This window comes from Eubalaena glacialis, chromosome 6 (genome assembly GCF_028564815.1).
Source record: "Eubalaena glacialis isolate mEubGla1 chromosome 6, mEubGla1.1.hap2.+ XY, whole genome shotgun sequence".
Lineage (NCBI taxonomy): Eukaryota > Metazoa > Chordata > Mammalia > Artiodactyla > Balaenidae > Eubalaena > Eubalaena glacialis.
In genome coordinates, this window is record NC_083721.1 from 44,475,042 (window position 1) to 44,488,259 (window position 13,218).

The following is a 13,218-nucleotide window of genomic DNA, read 5'->3' on the forward strand; positions in this document are numbered from 1 at the left end:
GTAAAAACGAATGATACTAGGTTCCTGAGTTGAACAACCACTCTCAAATATTTGTGGATTTAATGTTGGTTACCACTACAGTTTCCTGCTATCTTCTCATTTATTTGTCCTGGAAAATTCTTAACCATTTGTTATGAGTTAATTTATAAATATAAAGGGTGTTTGCTATATTACTCAGTGCTTTGCAGTGGCAAATTCCCACCACCCCCCTCCCAGGATATATAGTGCATACCATAACAGGGATTGATGATATTTTATATTATATGAGTAAATGTATATCTATAACTCATTGTATAAGGCCACGTTACTCTGATACCAAAGCTAAACAAAGACATTATGATAAAAGAAAAGTAGGGACAAATATAGCTAATGAATCTAGATACATAATTTCTCAATAAGTTACAAACCCAGAAACATCTAAAAATGATTATACAACCTGACCAAATGAGATTTATCCCAGGAATGCAAGGTTGATTTAATATTGGAAATATCAATTCATGTAAAAAAAAAAACTGTAGAATAAAGGACAAAAATCACATGATCATCTCAATAGAAAAAAAGGATTTGGGAAAATTCAATACACTTTTAAACACACACACACACACATATACACACATGATCCTCAACAAACTAGGAATAAAAGAGAACTTCTTGAACTTAATAAGTCATCTATGAAAAACCCACAACTAACAAAATATTTAATGGTGAGAGACTAAACATTTTCCTACTAAGGTAAAGACAAGATGTCACCTCTTTCAAATGTTATTCAATATTGTTGTGGAGATTCTACTTACAACATTTAGGTAAGAAAAAGAGATAAAAGCAAGCTAGACTGTAAGTGAGAGTGATCTTGGGTAGCCTTGGCTGGCAGCAGTTTGAAGCAGGATTTCGGTTCCTAGCCAGAGATTGAAGTCAGGCCGCGGCAGTGAGAGCACTGAATCCTAGCCACTAACCCAGTGGCCAGTGACAGGGCCCTGGCCCCTAAGGCTTTGCAGAAAATGAATTTCCACAAAGAAATGGAAAGTAGTGAAACAAGTAAAGGAGGAAAAGGGGTATGTGTGGATAGACACATGGGCAGGCTCAGAGAGAGAGTCGCACCCTTGTGGTAGTTTGAATCACTTATATGGGGCATTTCTTCTGGGTTTCCTGTGGCCAGTCATCTTGCTTTGCCTGGTTCTGAGTCTGTACTTTGTTTATCTCAGGGTCCTCCCATGTGTGCGCACGCATTTCTTAGCCAAGATGGATTCTAGCAAAGAAGCCTATGGGTAGGTTGATGTCACCTACTATGGTGTGGTACCCCCTCCCTTTTTGACCTTCAAGGAGCTTTTCTGCGCGTGTGTAGTTGGGAAGGTCTCCTTGACTTTGAGAATGAGGAATATGTGGTCTTTTATCTCTTATCTGGGCAGGGCTCAGCTTCTCCTCCCTCCTGTTATTTTGGAGTATCTGTCCATAGGGGACGAATTCCAGCTGCTCAGCCTGGGACCCATCTATCTCCTGTCACAAGGGTATAAACTATTTCTATATGCAGATTGCATAATCTTGCATAATGAAATCCCAAGGAAGCCATTAAAATATATTAGAACTAATTAATGAGTTTATAAACGTTGTAGGATATAAGATCAATATAAAAATCATTTGATTTTCTGTATACTTACAATTAATAATCTGAAAAAAATTGACAACTCCATTTAAAATAGCATGAAAAATATAATATTTAGTAGTAAATTTAACATAAGAAGTAAGAAACCTATATTCTGAAAATGAGAAAACACTGTTAAAATTAAAGAAGTCCTAAATAAATGGAAAGACATCTCATGTTAATGGATTGGAAGACAATATTTTCTTAAATTAATCCACAGATTTAATGGAATTCACATTAAAATTCTATCTGGATTCTTTACAGAAATAATAGACAAGGTGATCTAATAACTCAAACAGAAATTCAATGAACCCAAAATGACCAAAACTATATTGAAAATGAATAATCAATTTGGAGATTCACTATTTAGCTTTCAAAATATAGTACAAAAATACAGTGATACTGTAGACACTGTGAAACTAGCATAAAGATGTGCCTATATATTAATTGTTAGAATTGAAAGTCCATAAATAAACTTTCAAATTTATAGTCAATTGCTTTTTGAAAATGGTACCAAGACAATTCAATGGGTAAAGAATAGTCTTTTTAACATATAGTGCTAGAACAACTGTATATCCACATGCAAAGGTAATATGCTGGAACCTTATATCACACCATCTACAAAAATTAACTCAAAATGTAAGAGCTAAAATTGTAAGAAAACTCTTATAAGAAAACATACTCAAATCTTTGTGACCTCAAATTAGGCTATGGTTTCTTAGATATGACTTCAAAAGTAAAAAAAAAAGAAAACATTGATAAATTGCACTTCATCAAAATTAACTTTTGTGTATCAAAGGACATCATGAAGAAAGAAAAGACAACCCACAGAATAGGAGAAATTTTTCAAATCATATATTTGAAAAGGGACTTTTATCTAAACTATATAAAGAACACTTATAGTTCAATAATAAAAAGACAAATAACCAAATTTTAAAATGGGCAAAGGATCTAAATAGACATTTCTTCAAAAATATATACAAATGGCCTATAAGAACATGATAAGATTCTCAACTTTGCTAGCCATCAGACAAATGCTAATCAAAACCACAATGTGATACCATCTCACACCATAAGAATGGCTATAATCATAAAGTTCAATAACAATCATTGTGAGAATATGGAGAAATTTGAACCCTTCTACACTGCTGGTGGGAATGCAAAATGGTGAAACTCATTTGGAAAACATTCTGCCAATCCTTCAAAATGTTAAACCTAGGTTGCCATATGACACAACAATCCTATTCCTAGACAGGTACCCTAGAGAAATGAAAACATATCCCAGACAAAAACTTGTACACAGTTGTTCATAGTATTATTCATAATACTCAAAATTAGAACAAATCCAAATGTCCAAAACTGATGAAAGGACAAATAGAGTGTGGTATAACTATATGTAGTAGTTTCCTATTACTGCTATAAAAATATCACAATCTTATGGGGTACAAAGCAAATTTATCTTCCAGGTCTGAAGGTTAGATATTTCTGGAATTAGGATTGGGCATTCTTGGGTGGTAATTATTCTACCAATCACACCATACAATTAAATATTATTCAGCAATAAAACATAATAACTGATATATACAGACAAGATGAATCTTAAAAACATTATGCTAAGAGAAAGAAGCCAGCCACAGAAGATCACATATTGTATGATTCCATTTATATGTAGTGTCCAGACTAGGCAAATCTACAAAGACAGAAGAGTGGTTGCCTGGGCTGAGGGATGGGTAGGAAAGGGGACTATTAATAAATAAGTTTTGTTTGTCTGTTTGTTTGTTTGTTTAAGGATGCTTGGGTGAGTGATGAAAAGAAAAAAATGTAAAATACAAACTGATCATGGTGATAGTTGCACAACCTTGTGGATATTCTAAAAATAGTTGAATTATACAATTTGCACAGATGAACTGTGTAGTATGTGAATTATATATCCGTAAAGCTGTTATAAAAAATTAAATAAATTAGAAAATATTTTGAGTTGAATCGAGTTGAAAACAAACACGAAAATTTGTGAGATGTTGATAAAGGTGTGGAAAAGCAGTGGAGAAATTCATAGTACTAAATTATTATGATATAAAAGAAAAAAATTTAAAAATCAATAAACTTAGCTTCCATTTTCAGCAACTCAAGGAATAATTTCAAAATAAGCACAAGTTAATTAAAATAAAGGAAACAATAAAGATAAGATTAGGAATTAATGAAATAGGAAACATAAAAATAATAAAATAAGAGCTGGTTCTTTAAGAATATCAATATAATTGATAACATTTTAGCCAGACTGATCATGAAGAAAGAGAAAATACAATTTGTCAAGTTCAGGAATAACAAAAAAAAATTATCTCACTACCTATTCTCTAGATGTTTAAAGATAATAAGGGGATAATTTGGACAACTCTAAGTTGATACATTAGACAATTTAGATGAAATACAAATTCCTTGAAAGACACAAACTACCTAAGTTCACTAAAGGGACTGCTAATCTGATCTATTAGAGATGTTGAAAATGTAGTTTAAAAATCTTTCCACAAAGAAACCTCTAGGTTCAGATGTCTTCTCTGGTGAATTTTCCAAACAATTAGGGAGAAAAAATATCCATTCTGATAAAAACTCTTTCCAAAAATTGGAAAGGAGAGAATATTTTTAATTATTATATGAGGCAAATATTATCCTGTTACAAAAACCAGGCAAGAAAATTTTACTAAAGATCAATATCCCTCATGAATATAGATGTAAGAATTTAGAAAATTACTTCAGTAAGCTTAATGTTTAGTTTAACATTTAAGAATAAATCAATGTAATTCACCATTAACAAACTAAAAAAAGGGAAAGCATACATAATCTCTTCAATAAATGCAATAAAACATTTTACAGAATCTACCAATGATTCTTGACTCAAATTCTCAGCAAATTAAGAATAGAACGAGGGAATTCCCTGGCGGTCCAGTGGTTAGGACTCCGTGCTTCCACTGCAGGGGACCTGGGTTTGATCCCTGGTCAGGGAAATAAGATCCCGCAAGCTGCGTGGTACGGCCAAAAAAAAATTAAATGAAATTTTCTCATACAAGAAAATGCTATAGTTAACATCGCACCTAACATAGAAAGATTGATTTCTTTTCACCAAAGATCAGGAAGAAAAGGACAATGTTCAATCAACATTATAGTGAAAGCTCTTTCCAGTGCAATAGGAAAAAGAAATAAAACTGCTCCAGTTTGGAAAAAAATAATATGTCTATTCAAAGAAAACATGATTTTTTATATAGAAAATCCAATGAGATATGCAAAAAAATTACCAGAACTAATCAGTGAGTTTAGGAAGTTTGCAGGATAAAAGACTGATCTATATACTTGTAACAGACAGTAATAAATTAAAATTAATAAAACAATACCTACCACAATAGTATTGAAAATAAGAAATACTTAGGGACAAATATGACAAAAGATGTATAATTCCTCTCTACTAAAAAAATTGAATGTTCCTATGAGAAATTAAAGATCTAAATTAACGATAGCTATATGACATTTATGAATCAAAAGACTACATAGAGTTTATGTATGAATTCTCTCCAAGCTGATCTATAGATTCAATAAAATCCCTGTCCAAATCTCTGCCGAGTTTTGTAAAAATTGAAAAACTGATTTCAGATTTCTTCTGGAAATCCAAAGAAACTATATTAGCCAAAACTCTGAGAAATAATAAAATTGGAGAACTTAACACCTACCAGATTTTAAGACCCAATTATAAAGTGACAGTAATCACTTTCTTATGGAATTGGCATAAAATAGGTATATAGAAAATGGAACAGAATGTAGACCCCAGTAATATACACAAAGATATATAAACAAGTTATTTGTGACAGATCTGCAAAGCAACGTAAGTAAAGAAAGTATAGTTTTTTCCAAATGGTACTGGAATGTTTGGACATCCATTTAAAAAAAAAAAAACTTTGGTGAATATACCATATACAAAAGTTAACTCAAAATGGATCATAGATCAAAATGTAAAACTTAAAACTATAAAACATCTAGAAGTAATTTGTCACCTTGGGTTTGGCAAATAATTCTTAGATGTGATACAAAAGATATGATCCATTAAAGAACAATTTGGACTTTATCAAGATTAAAACCTTCTGCTTGTTAAAAGACAAGGTTAGAAAAAAAAATGAAAAGACAGCCACAGAATGGAAAAAAAACATTTCCCAAGTCATGTATCTAGTCAAGGACTAGTATCTGGGATTTGTAAGCAATATACAGGAAAGGACAACGGCCTTCTCATATTATGCGATTGCTCGCAAAGAAATAGGGCAATCATCTGAATAACTTAGGTTTAAAAGAACTCTTTGTTCCACTTTTTAAAATGTTTTGGTAAGAGGGTTTTGTGTTTTTTTTTGCCTGAATTCATTATTTTCTTAATTCTCTTCTATTTTTATTCATTTTCATTCTTCAATGTTGTACTGGAAATCCAAACTCAGGCATTAGAAGTATTAATTATAGTTCCACACACAGAGGGAAAGAGAATTGACTGGAATACTGCAAATCTGATCACCATTTCTGGAGTTTTTCCATTTTGTGTTTCTCTGAGGACTCTATTTTCAGTGCCAATAAATCAGATCAGATAAAGATGATAAAGTAATTGCATCGGTTTCAATGGGCTCTGCTTTACATGTAGAGGGACTGATACCTGCCTTTGTAATGATTGAGGTTTACTGATATCTTTACTCATTTAGAACTGTTTTTCAAGACATTGAAAATTTTGTATAAATCTTATAATGCAAATCACCTTGGGAGAGACTAATTTCTACTTTAAAATGGCATAAGTTCTATCTTTTTGGATAAATGAAATCTTTTATGGAAAAAAAAATAAATCTAGTCAGCTGGATTACAACAGTTCATTTGGCTTCTGTGCTGATTTGAATTATCTGTTATCAAATTAAATATACTGAATTCACTAGTTTACCTGGTGTTATAAATAGGCAAAAAAAAACTGGTCTAAATAAATTTCTTCAGAGATCTTCTCTATGAGTTGAACAATTTGTCTTTGTTGGTTGAATGCCCTGGAATTCTGGGCACTCTCTCAAATCAAGAATTTCAGGTGGTTATGATAATGTTGCCACCTCTTCACTACCTTATAACCACACTTAATTAGTTGCAGCAGGTGGTAGTAGCTGGTGTGGCTGAATAACTCTACTCCACCAAAAATTGGCTATTTGTTCAGCAAATGAAAAGAACTCAGTATGAAAAATGAGCAGAGAATAGCTATGCAGTAGCTGTTGTTGTACCAATTATTTCATTCTTGTTTTCCTTTTCCCCTACAGAATTTGTCCTTTTTAGAAAGATAAAATGGTATATTATTTATTTTAGTTAAATGAACTATATAGCATGTATATATGTATTAATATATTCAGTATATATACATATACTTAGTAATTATATTTTTAAACGTATGAATTGAATTTAGAGATGTGAAATCTAAAAATTGTTTTTGGCTAATGAAAATTGTTTTTATTTCCAGATGCTTGTTTCAGTGAAAAAGTATATATTCAATATATTTTTACAAAGAAAGAAGTGCTTTATCATGTAACCATGTTTTCTAGACATAATAGACATAATATGGACTTCTTGAAAGTCCCCATTGAGATATTTTAATTAATAGCTCATATATAAAAATAAAAACATATATAAATATATTTATATACAATAAACTAGTAACAATTATATATACATTACTAGCTTACCTTACATATACAGAGAGAATTGGGAGTTTTGCTGTGAATGTGAAGTAAAGTTTCATTCCATTTAAAGACAATGACAATTTGTCTATCAGTGTCATATTATCTCAAAATGACTATACACTTGCTTTTTTCTTTTTGGATTCATTAAAATAATAATTATTTTTATAACTAGAAGTTGTTTAATTATTAAGATAATTCCTTACTATAATTAATATTCTGTTTCAAATGGTTTTTAAGGAGTCTTAATAAGGCTTGTTTTGTTCCTTTGGGTTTCCTTTTATATATTCTGTAGTATCTTTTTATAAAATAGAGATATTGTCTGCTTTAGAGAAATACACTTTTAAAAATTCCTATGCAATTTTAGAATACCAACATGGCAAAAATAACCTACTATGGCTGGTGGTTTGAAAAGAATAAGGAGACATTTTACATAGGCTAAAAGAAAACAATATTTGTACTATTAGCAAATAATATTACTATGAAAAAATTTGATTAATCCCTGAATATGTGTATTAAATTTGATAACTTCTATTTTCTAGGATTTTTCTAGAAACAATCTTCCTTTGTTTCTAGGAACAACCAGTTTCTTCCCCCCCTTAAAAGAAAGTCAGATAAAGAAAATATAAATAATAATATGTTTTAACACAGTAGAAAAAAATGTGATTTGTTTGTGCATCTTTGCATTCAAATAGACTGTTTTTTAAACAACACAATATATTCATACATAATACATCAGAAATATTTATGTCATTAAAATATGTGCTGATGTTACTTATAAAATTTTTCCCTGCAGTGACTATGTACTTAGAGTAGTATAGTTCAGAATTTGAATATTTTAATCAAATATTCTTTCAATCTTTCAAATTTTATAACGTAGTATTTTATTCCTTAAAATGGATACGGGATGGATGTGAAAGTTCTGAAACATAGAAATAAGTAGTAAACTCCCACCACTTGGCTCAAATCCTAGAACCTTACCAATGCCTATGACTGTGTAAGTGCATTCTTCATTTATCCCTCTGTTAAAAGAGGTAACACATACCTTGAATCTTGTATCTATCAATGCTTTAATTTAAAAAAATACATTTACAGTTGTGCCACATTACCCTTTTACAACCTAGCATCAAATTCACCATTTCTTATATTTCACCCATCTTATCAGCGAGAAACCTAAATCTACATTTCTTGACACAACTGCGAACAGCATTTTTGGTTAGATTATAGTGTTGAGAAGCATGTAATATTTGGAAGGCAGAAGGAAACTCTATCAGTCTCCAAAGAGAAGAGGATTTTGATTTGCATGTGTGGAATTTAATATAAATCATCTATTTGATGTGGCTACCAGCGAGTGAGATTATTAAATCATTTCCTGAGATTTCTGCAACCTCCTAATATGATGTCATCAGTTAAATTTTTCCTGCTCTTTACTTTCCCACCATTCAAGGGATTCTGTAAGCCTTTAATTCCATGTAATAATCTCTGCCCCCTATACACAGGGATGTTTCTATGTCCCTGTCTGAACCACAATGATAAAAAAATGTATGTATGAATCCAAAACAAAATGTAGTTTTTTCTTTTATATTTTTGAGACTCAGAAAATAATATCTAAGTCTAAATTGTCCTATATGACTTGCATTTTTACTCAGCATTAAATGTCTATGATTCATTTATGATGTTTTATATAGATGTGGATCATTAACATTTAATGTTGTAAAATATCCTATTGTATGATTATAGCACTGCTTATTATCCATTTTTTTTTACTTTGATAAACATTTGAGTTACTTCCATTTTTTTTTTTTAAAGTTAATTTTTTTTTTTTTATTAATTTATTTTTTGGCTGTGTTGGGTCTTCGTTTCTGTGGGAGGGCTTTCTCTAGTTGCGGCAAGCGGGGGCCTCTCTTCATCGCGGTGCGCGGGCCTCTCACTATCGCGGCCTCTCTTGCTGCAGAGCACAGGCTCCAGTCGCGCAGGCTCAGTAGTTGTGGCTCACGGGCCTAGTTGCTCTGCGGCATGTGGGATCTTGCCAGACCAGGGCTCGAACCCGTGTCCCCTGCACTGGCAGGCGGATTCCTTAACCACTGCGCCACCAGGGAAGCCCCGAGTTACTTCCATTTTTATTTTTCCTTTTTTGTTGTTGTTGTTTTTGGATTTTTTTTGCTACTTTGAGTAAGATGGCCAGGTGCATTCTTAAAAAGTCTCTTGATGCATGTCTGTAAGAGTTTCTGTAGGGTACATACATAGAAATGGAATTACTAAATTATGGGGGTATCTGCATTTTCAGTTTTAAGCAGTGTTGTTTTATTGTTTTTAGAATTGATTCCAATGCAAGTATATTAAAAGTACCCAATTCTCATATATTTGCCTGCTTGTGGCATTATTGCCAATTTAATGGATTTAAATTGGTATCTATTGTAGTCTTAGCTTGCACTTCCTAATTATTAGTGAGTTGAATATTTTGCCTATTGTTATTTCTCATTTTTTATGAGATACCTGTTAATAGGACTTTGTCACATTTTCCAATAAATTATTTTTCTATTGCATATTAATTTGTTGGAGCTCCCTATATTCTCAGGATATGATGCCACTGAAAATACATTTATTTCAAATAATTTCTCCCATTTTGTGGTTTGTCTTTTCATTTTCTTTTTGGTGCCCCTTGAATAAGAGACTTTTTTTACAATTAGCTTTTTATGTCTCATTTCAGAAAACCTTCTCTAACTCCATGGATATAAAGATATCCTCTATTCTTATAAAAGTTTTAGATTTTGATTTTCATTTGTTATATGTATTACAGAACTTCTGAGCTCTCCTCCATGTCTTTTTCTTTGTTAAAAAATAAATTTATTTATTTATTTATTTATTTTTGGCTGCGTTGGGTCTTCGTTGCTGCATGCAGGCTTTCTCTAGTTTTGGCGGGCTGGGGCTACTCTTCGTTGGGGTGCACAGGCTTCTCATTGCAGTGGCTTCTCTTGTTACGGAGCACAGGCTCTAGGCACGTGGGCTTCAGTAGTTGTGGCACGCGGGCTAAGTAGTTGTGACTCACGAGCTCTAGAGCACAGGCTCAGTAGTTGTGACACACGGGCTTAGTTGCTCCACGGCATGTGGGATCTTCCCAGACCAGGGCTCAAACCTGTGTCCCCTGCATTGGCAGGCGGATTCTTAACCACTGCGCCACCAGGGAAGCCCTCCTCCATGTCTTTTGACCTCTCTATATTCAATCTCTTTATCCTTCTGTGATACATTACAGATAGTGTTTGATTTTCTCATTAGCTAGTATAGTCTTATTTTAAACCCATCAATTAAAGTTTTATTTTCCATGATTATATTATTCATTTCTAAATGAATTATGTTTGTGTTCAAATCATTCTTATTATTTTAATGATATATTTACTCCATTATTTATATTTCTTCTTTTATTTCTTTAAACATATTAAATGTAGTTATTTCATATTATAAATAAAATTTAAAATATCTAAAATCCTTGATGATGTAAATATTTTCTGTGTTTAGTACAGAGTAACTGAGTCATGAGAATCTGTGCTTGGGAGTTATGAGACTTTGCTATGTTGTTGCTGTACTTGGTATGTTGCTTCCTGTCCCATATCCTCGCCAAAGCAAAGAAAGCTTGGAGCTGGGTGAAACTGAATGTAAACAGCGAGGTTGTTGTTAATCAAAATCATGACCAATGCTGTCAGTAGAGCAGATTGGGCATCTGGCATGATTAGCTAATTTTATTTTTTTCATTTTATTTTAATTTATTTAAAAAAATTTATTTTATTGAAGTATAGTTGATTTACAATTTTGTGTTAATTTCTGCTGTACAGCAACGTGACTCAGATACACACACACACACACATCTTTTTCATTTTCTTTTCCATTATGGTTTATCACAGAATATTAAATATAGTTCCTTTTGCTCTACAGTGGGACCTTGTTGTTATCCATTCTATAATAGTTTGCATCTGCTAATCCCAAACTCCCAATCCATCCCTCCCCAACCTCCCCCCCGGGCAACCACAAGTCTTTTCTCTATGTCTGTGAGTCAGTTTCTGTTTTGTAGATAAGTTCATTTGTGTCGTATTTTAGATTCTACATGTAAGTGATGTCATACATTATTTGTCTTCCTCTTTCTGACTTACTTCACTTAGTATGATAAACTCTAGGTCCACCCATGTTGCTGCAAATGGCATTATTTCATTCTTTTTTATGGCTGAGTAGTATACTATATATATATATATATATATATATATATATATATATATATATATATACACACACACACCACATCTTCTTTATCCATTCATTTGTTGATGGACATTTAGGTTGCTTCCATGTCTTGGCTATTGTAAGTAGTGCTGCTATGAACGTAGGGGTGCATGTATCTTTTTGAATTATAGTTTTGTCATGATATATGCCTGAGAGTGGGATTGCTGGATCATATGGCAACTCTATTTTTAGTTTTTTGAGGAACCTCCATACTGTTTTCCATAGTGGCCACACCAATTTACATTCCCACCTACAGTGTAGGAGGGACCCCTTTTCTCCACACCCTCTCCAGCATTTATTGTTTGTAGAGTTTTAAATGATGGCCATCCTGACTGGTGTGAGATGGTACTTCATTGTGGTTTTGATTTACATTTCTTTAATAATTAGCTACATCGAGCATCTTTTCAGGTGCCTGTTGACCATCTGTACATCTTCTTTGGAGAAATGTCTATTTAGGTCTTCTGTCCATTTTTTGATTGGGTTGTTTGTTTTTTTGTTATTGAGTTGTATGATCTGTTGGTATATTTTGGAAATTAAGCCCTTGTCAGCCGTATCATTTGCAAATATTTTCTAAAACAAAATTTAATGAAATGAGGGTAAACCTTACTACTGACATTTTGTCCTCATATTTTTCTGACCTATTGTGTTTCATTTCCTCTATTCCATTTTAGCCTTTTAAGTAATTTTTATGACCATTAAATTGATTTAGTAATACAAAAATTGGCCACAACATCAATCTTGAAAAGCATTTCGCAAGAGAGATTATTGACTCTGTAAAAACTCATAACAGCAATGTTTTAATAGCAAAATCGTATGGCCTGAGGGTGGTAAATGTCCAGTAATAGGTTAATGAATAAAGAAATTGTGTTTTTGTTCATAAAATCAAGTACTATATAAAAAATTAATGAATTGCAACTGCATATGTCCACATGGATGAATTCCAAGAAAATAAAAATTGAATGGAAAAAATAAAAAACAAAGTTGCCAGTTATAAAAAATTTAAATATATTCAACACTTGAAAATATGTATTTTAACAATAAATAAATATGATGTGAAACTAAGGAAAACCAGTTAAATGACAAACAAACATGAAGTTTATAGTTTTGTGGGTGGCAGGAAGGACAGAATAAGTGTGGTGAGGGAAAGAGCTTCAAGGCTAAAAGTTCCTTTGCTAAAGGCACAAAGGATATTAAAAGACTGCAAAATTCTGTTGTTAAGCTGAGTGGTGAGAACATAAGAGCTTAATTCTTATTAAACTAATTAACTTAATTATAATTAATTTATAATATTTAATTAATTTCTACTTATAATTAATATAAGTGGGAAAATGCCATAAATAAGGTGGGATGTGTATAAGCAAAGATACTCCACATTATATGTCATCAGGGAAATGTAAATTAAAACAACAATGAGATATCACTACACATCTATTTTAATAGTCAAAATCCAGTACACTGACAGCAGCAAATGCTGGCAAGGATGCAGAGCAAAAGGAACTCTTATTCATTGCTGGTGGAAATGCCAAATGGTGCAGTTATGTGGAAATGCCAGTTTGGTGGTTTCTTACAAAACTATAACAG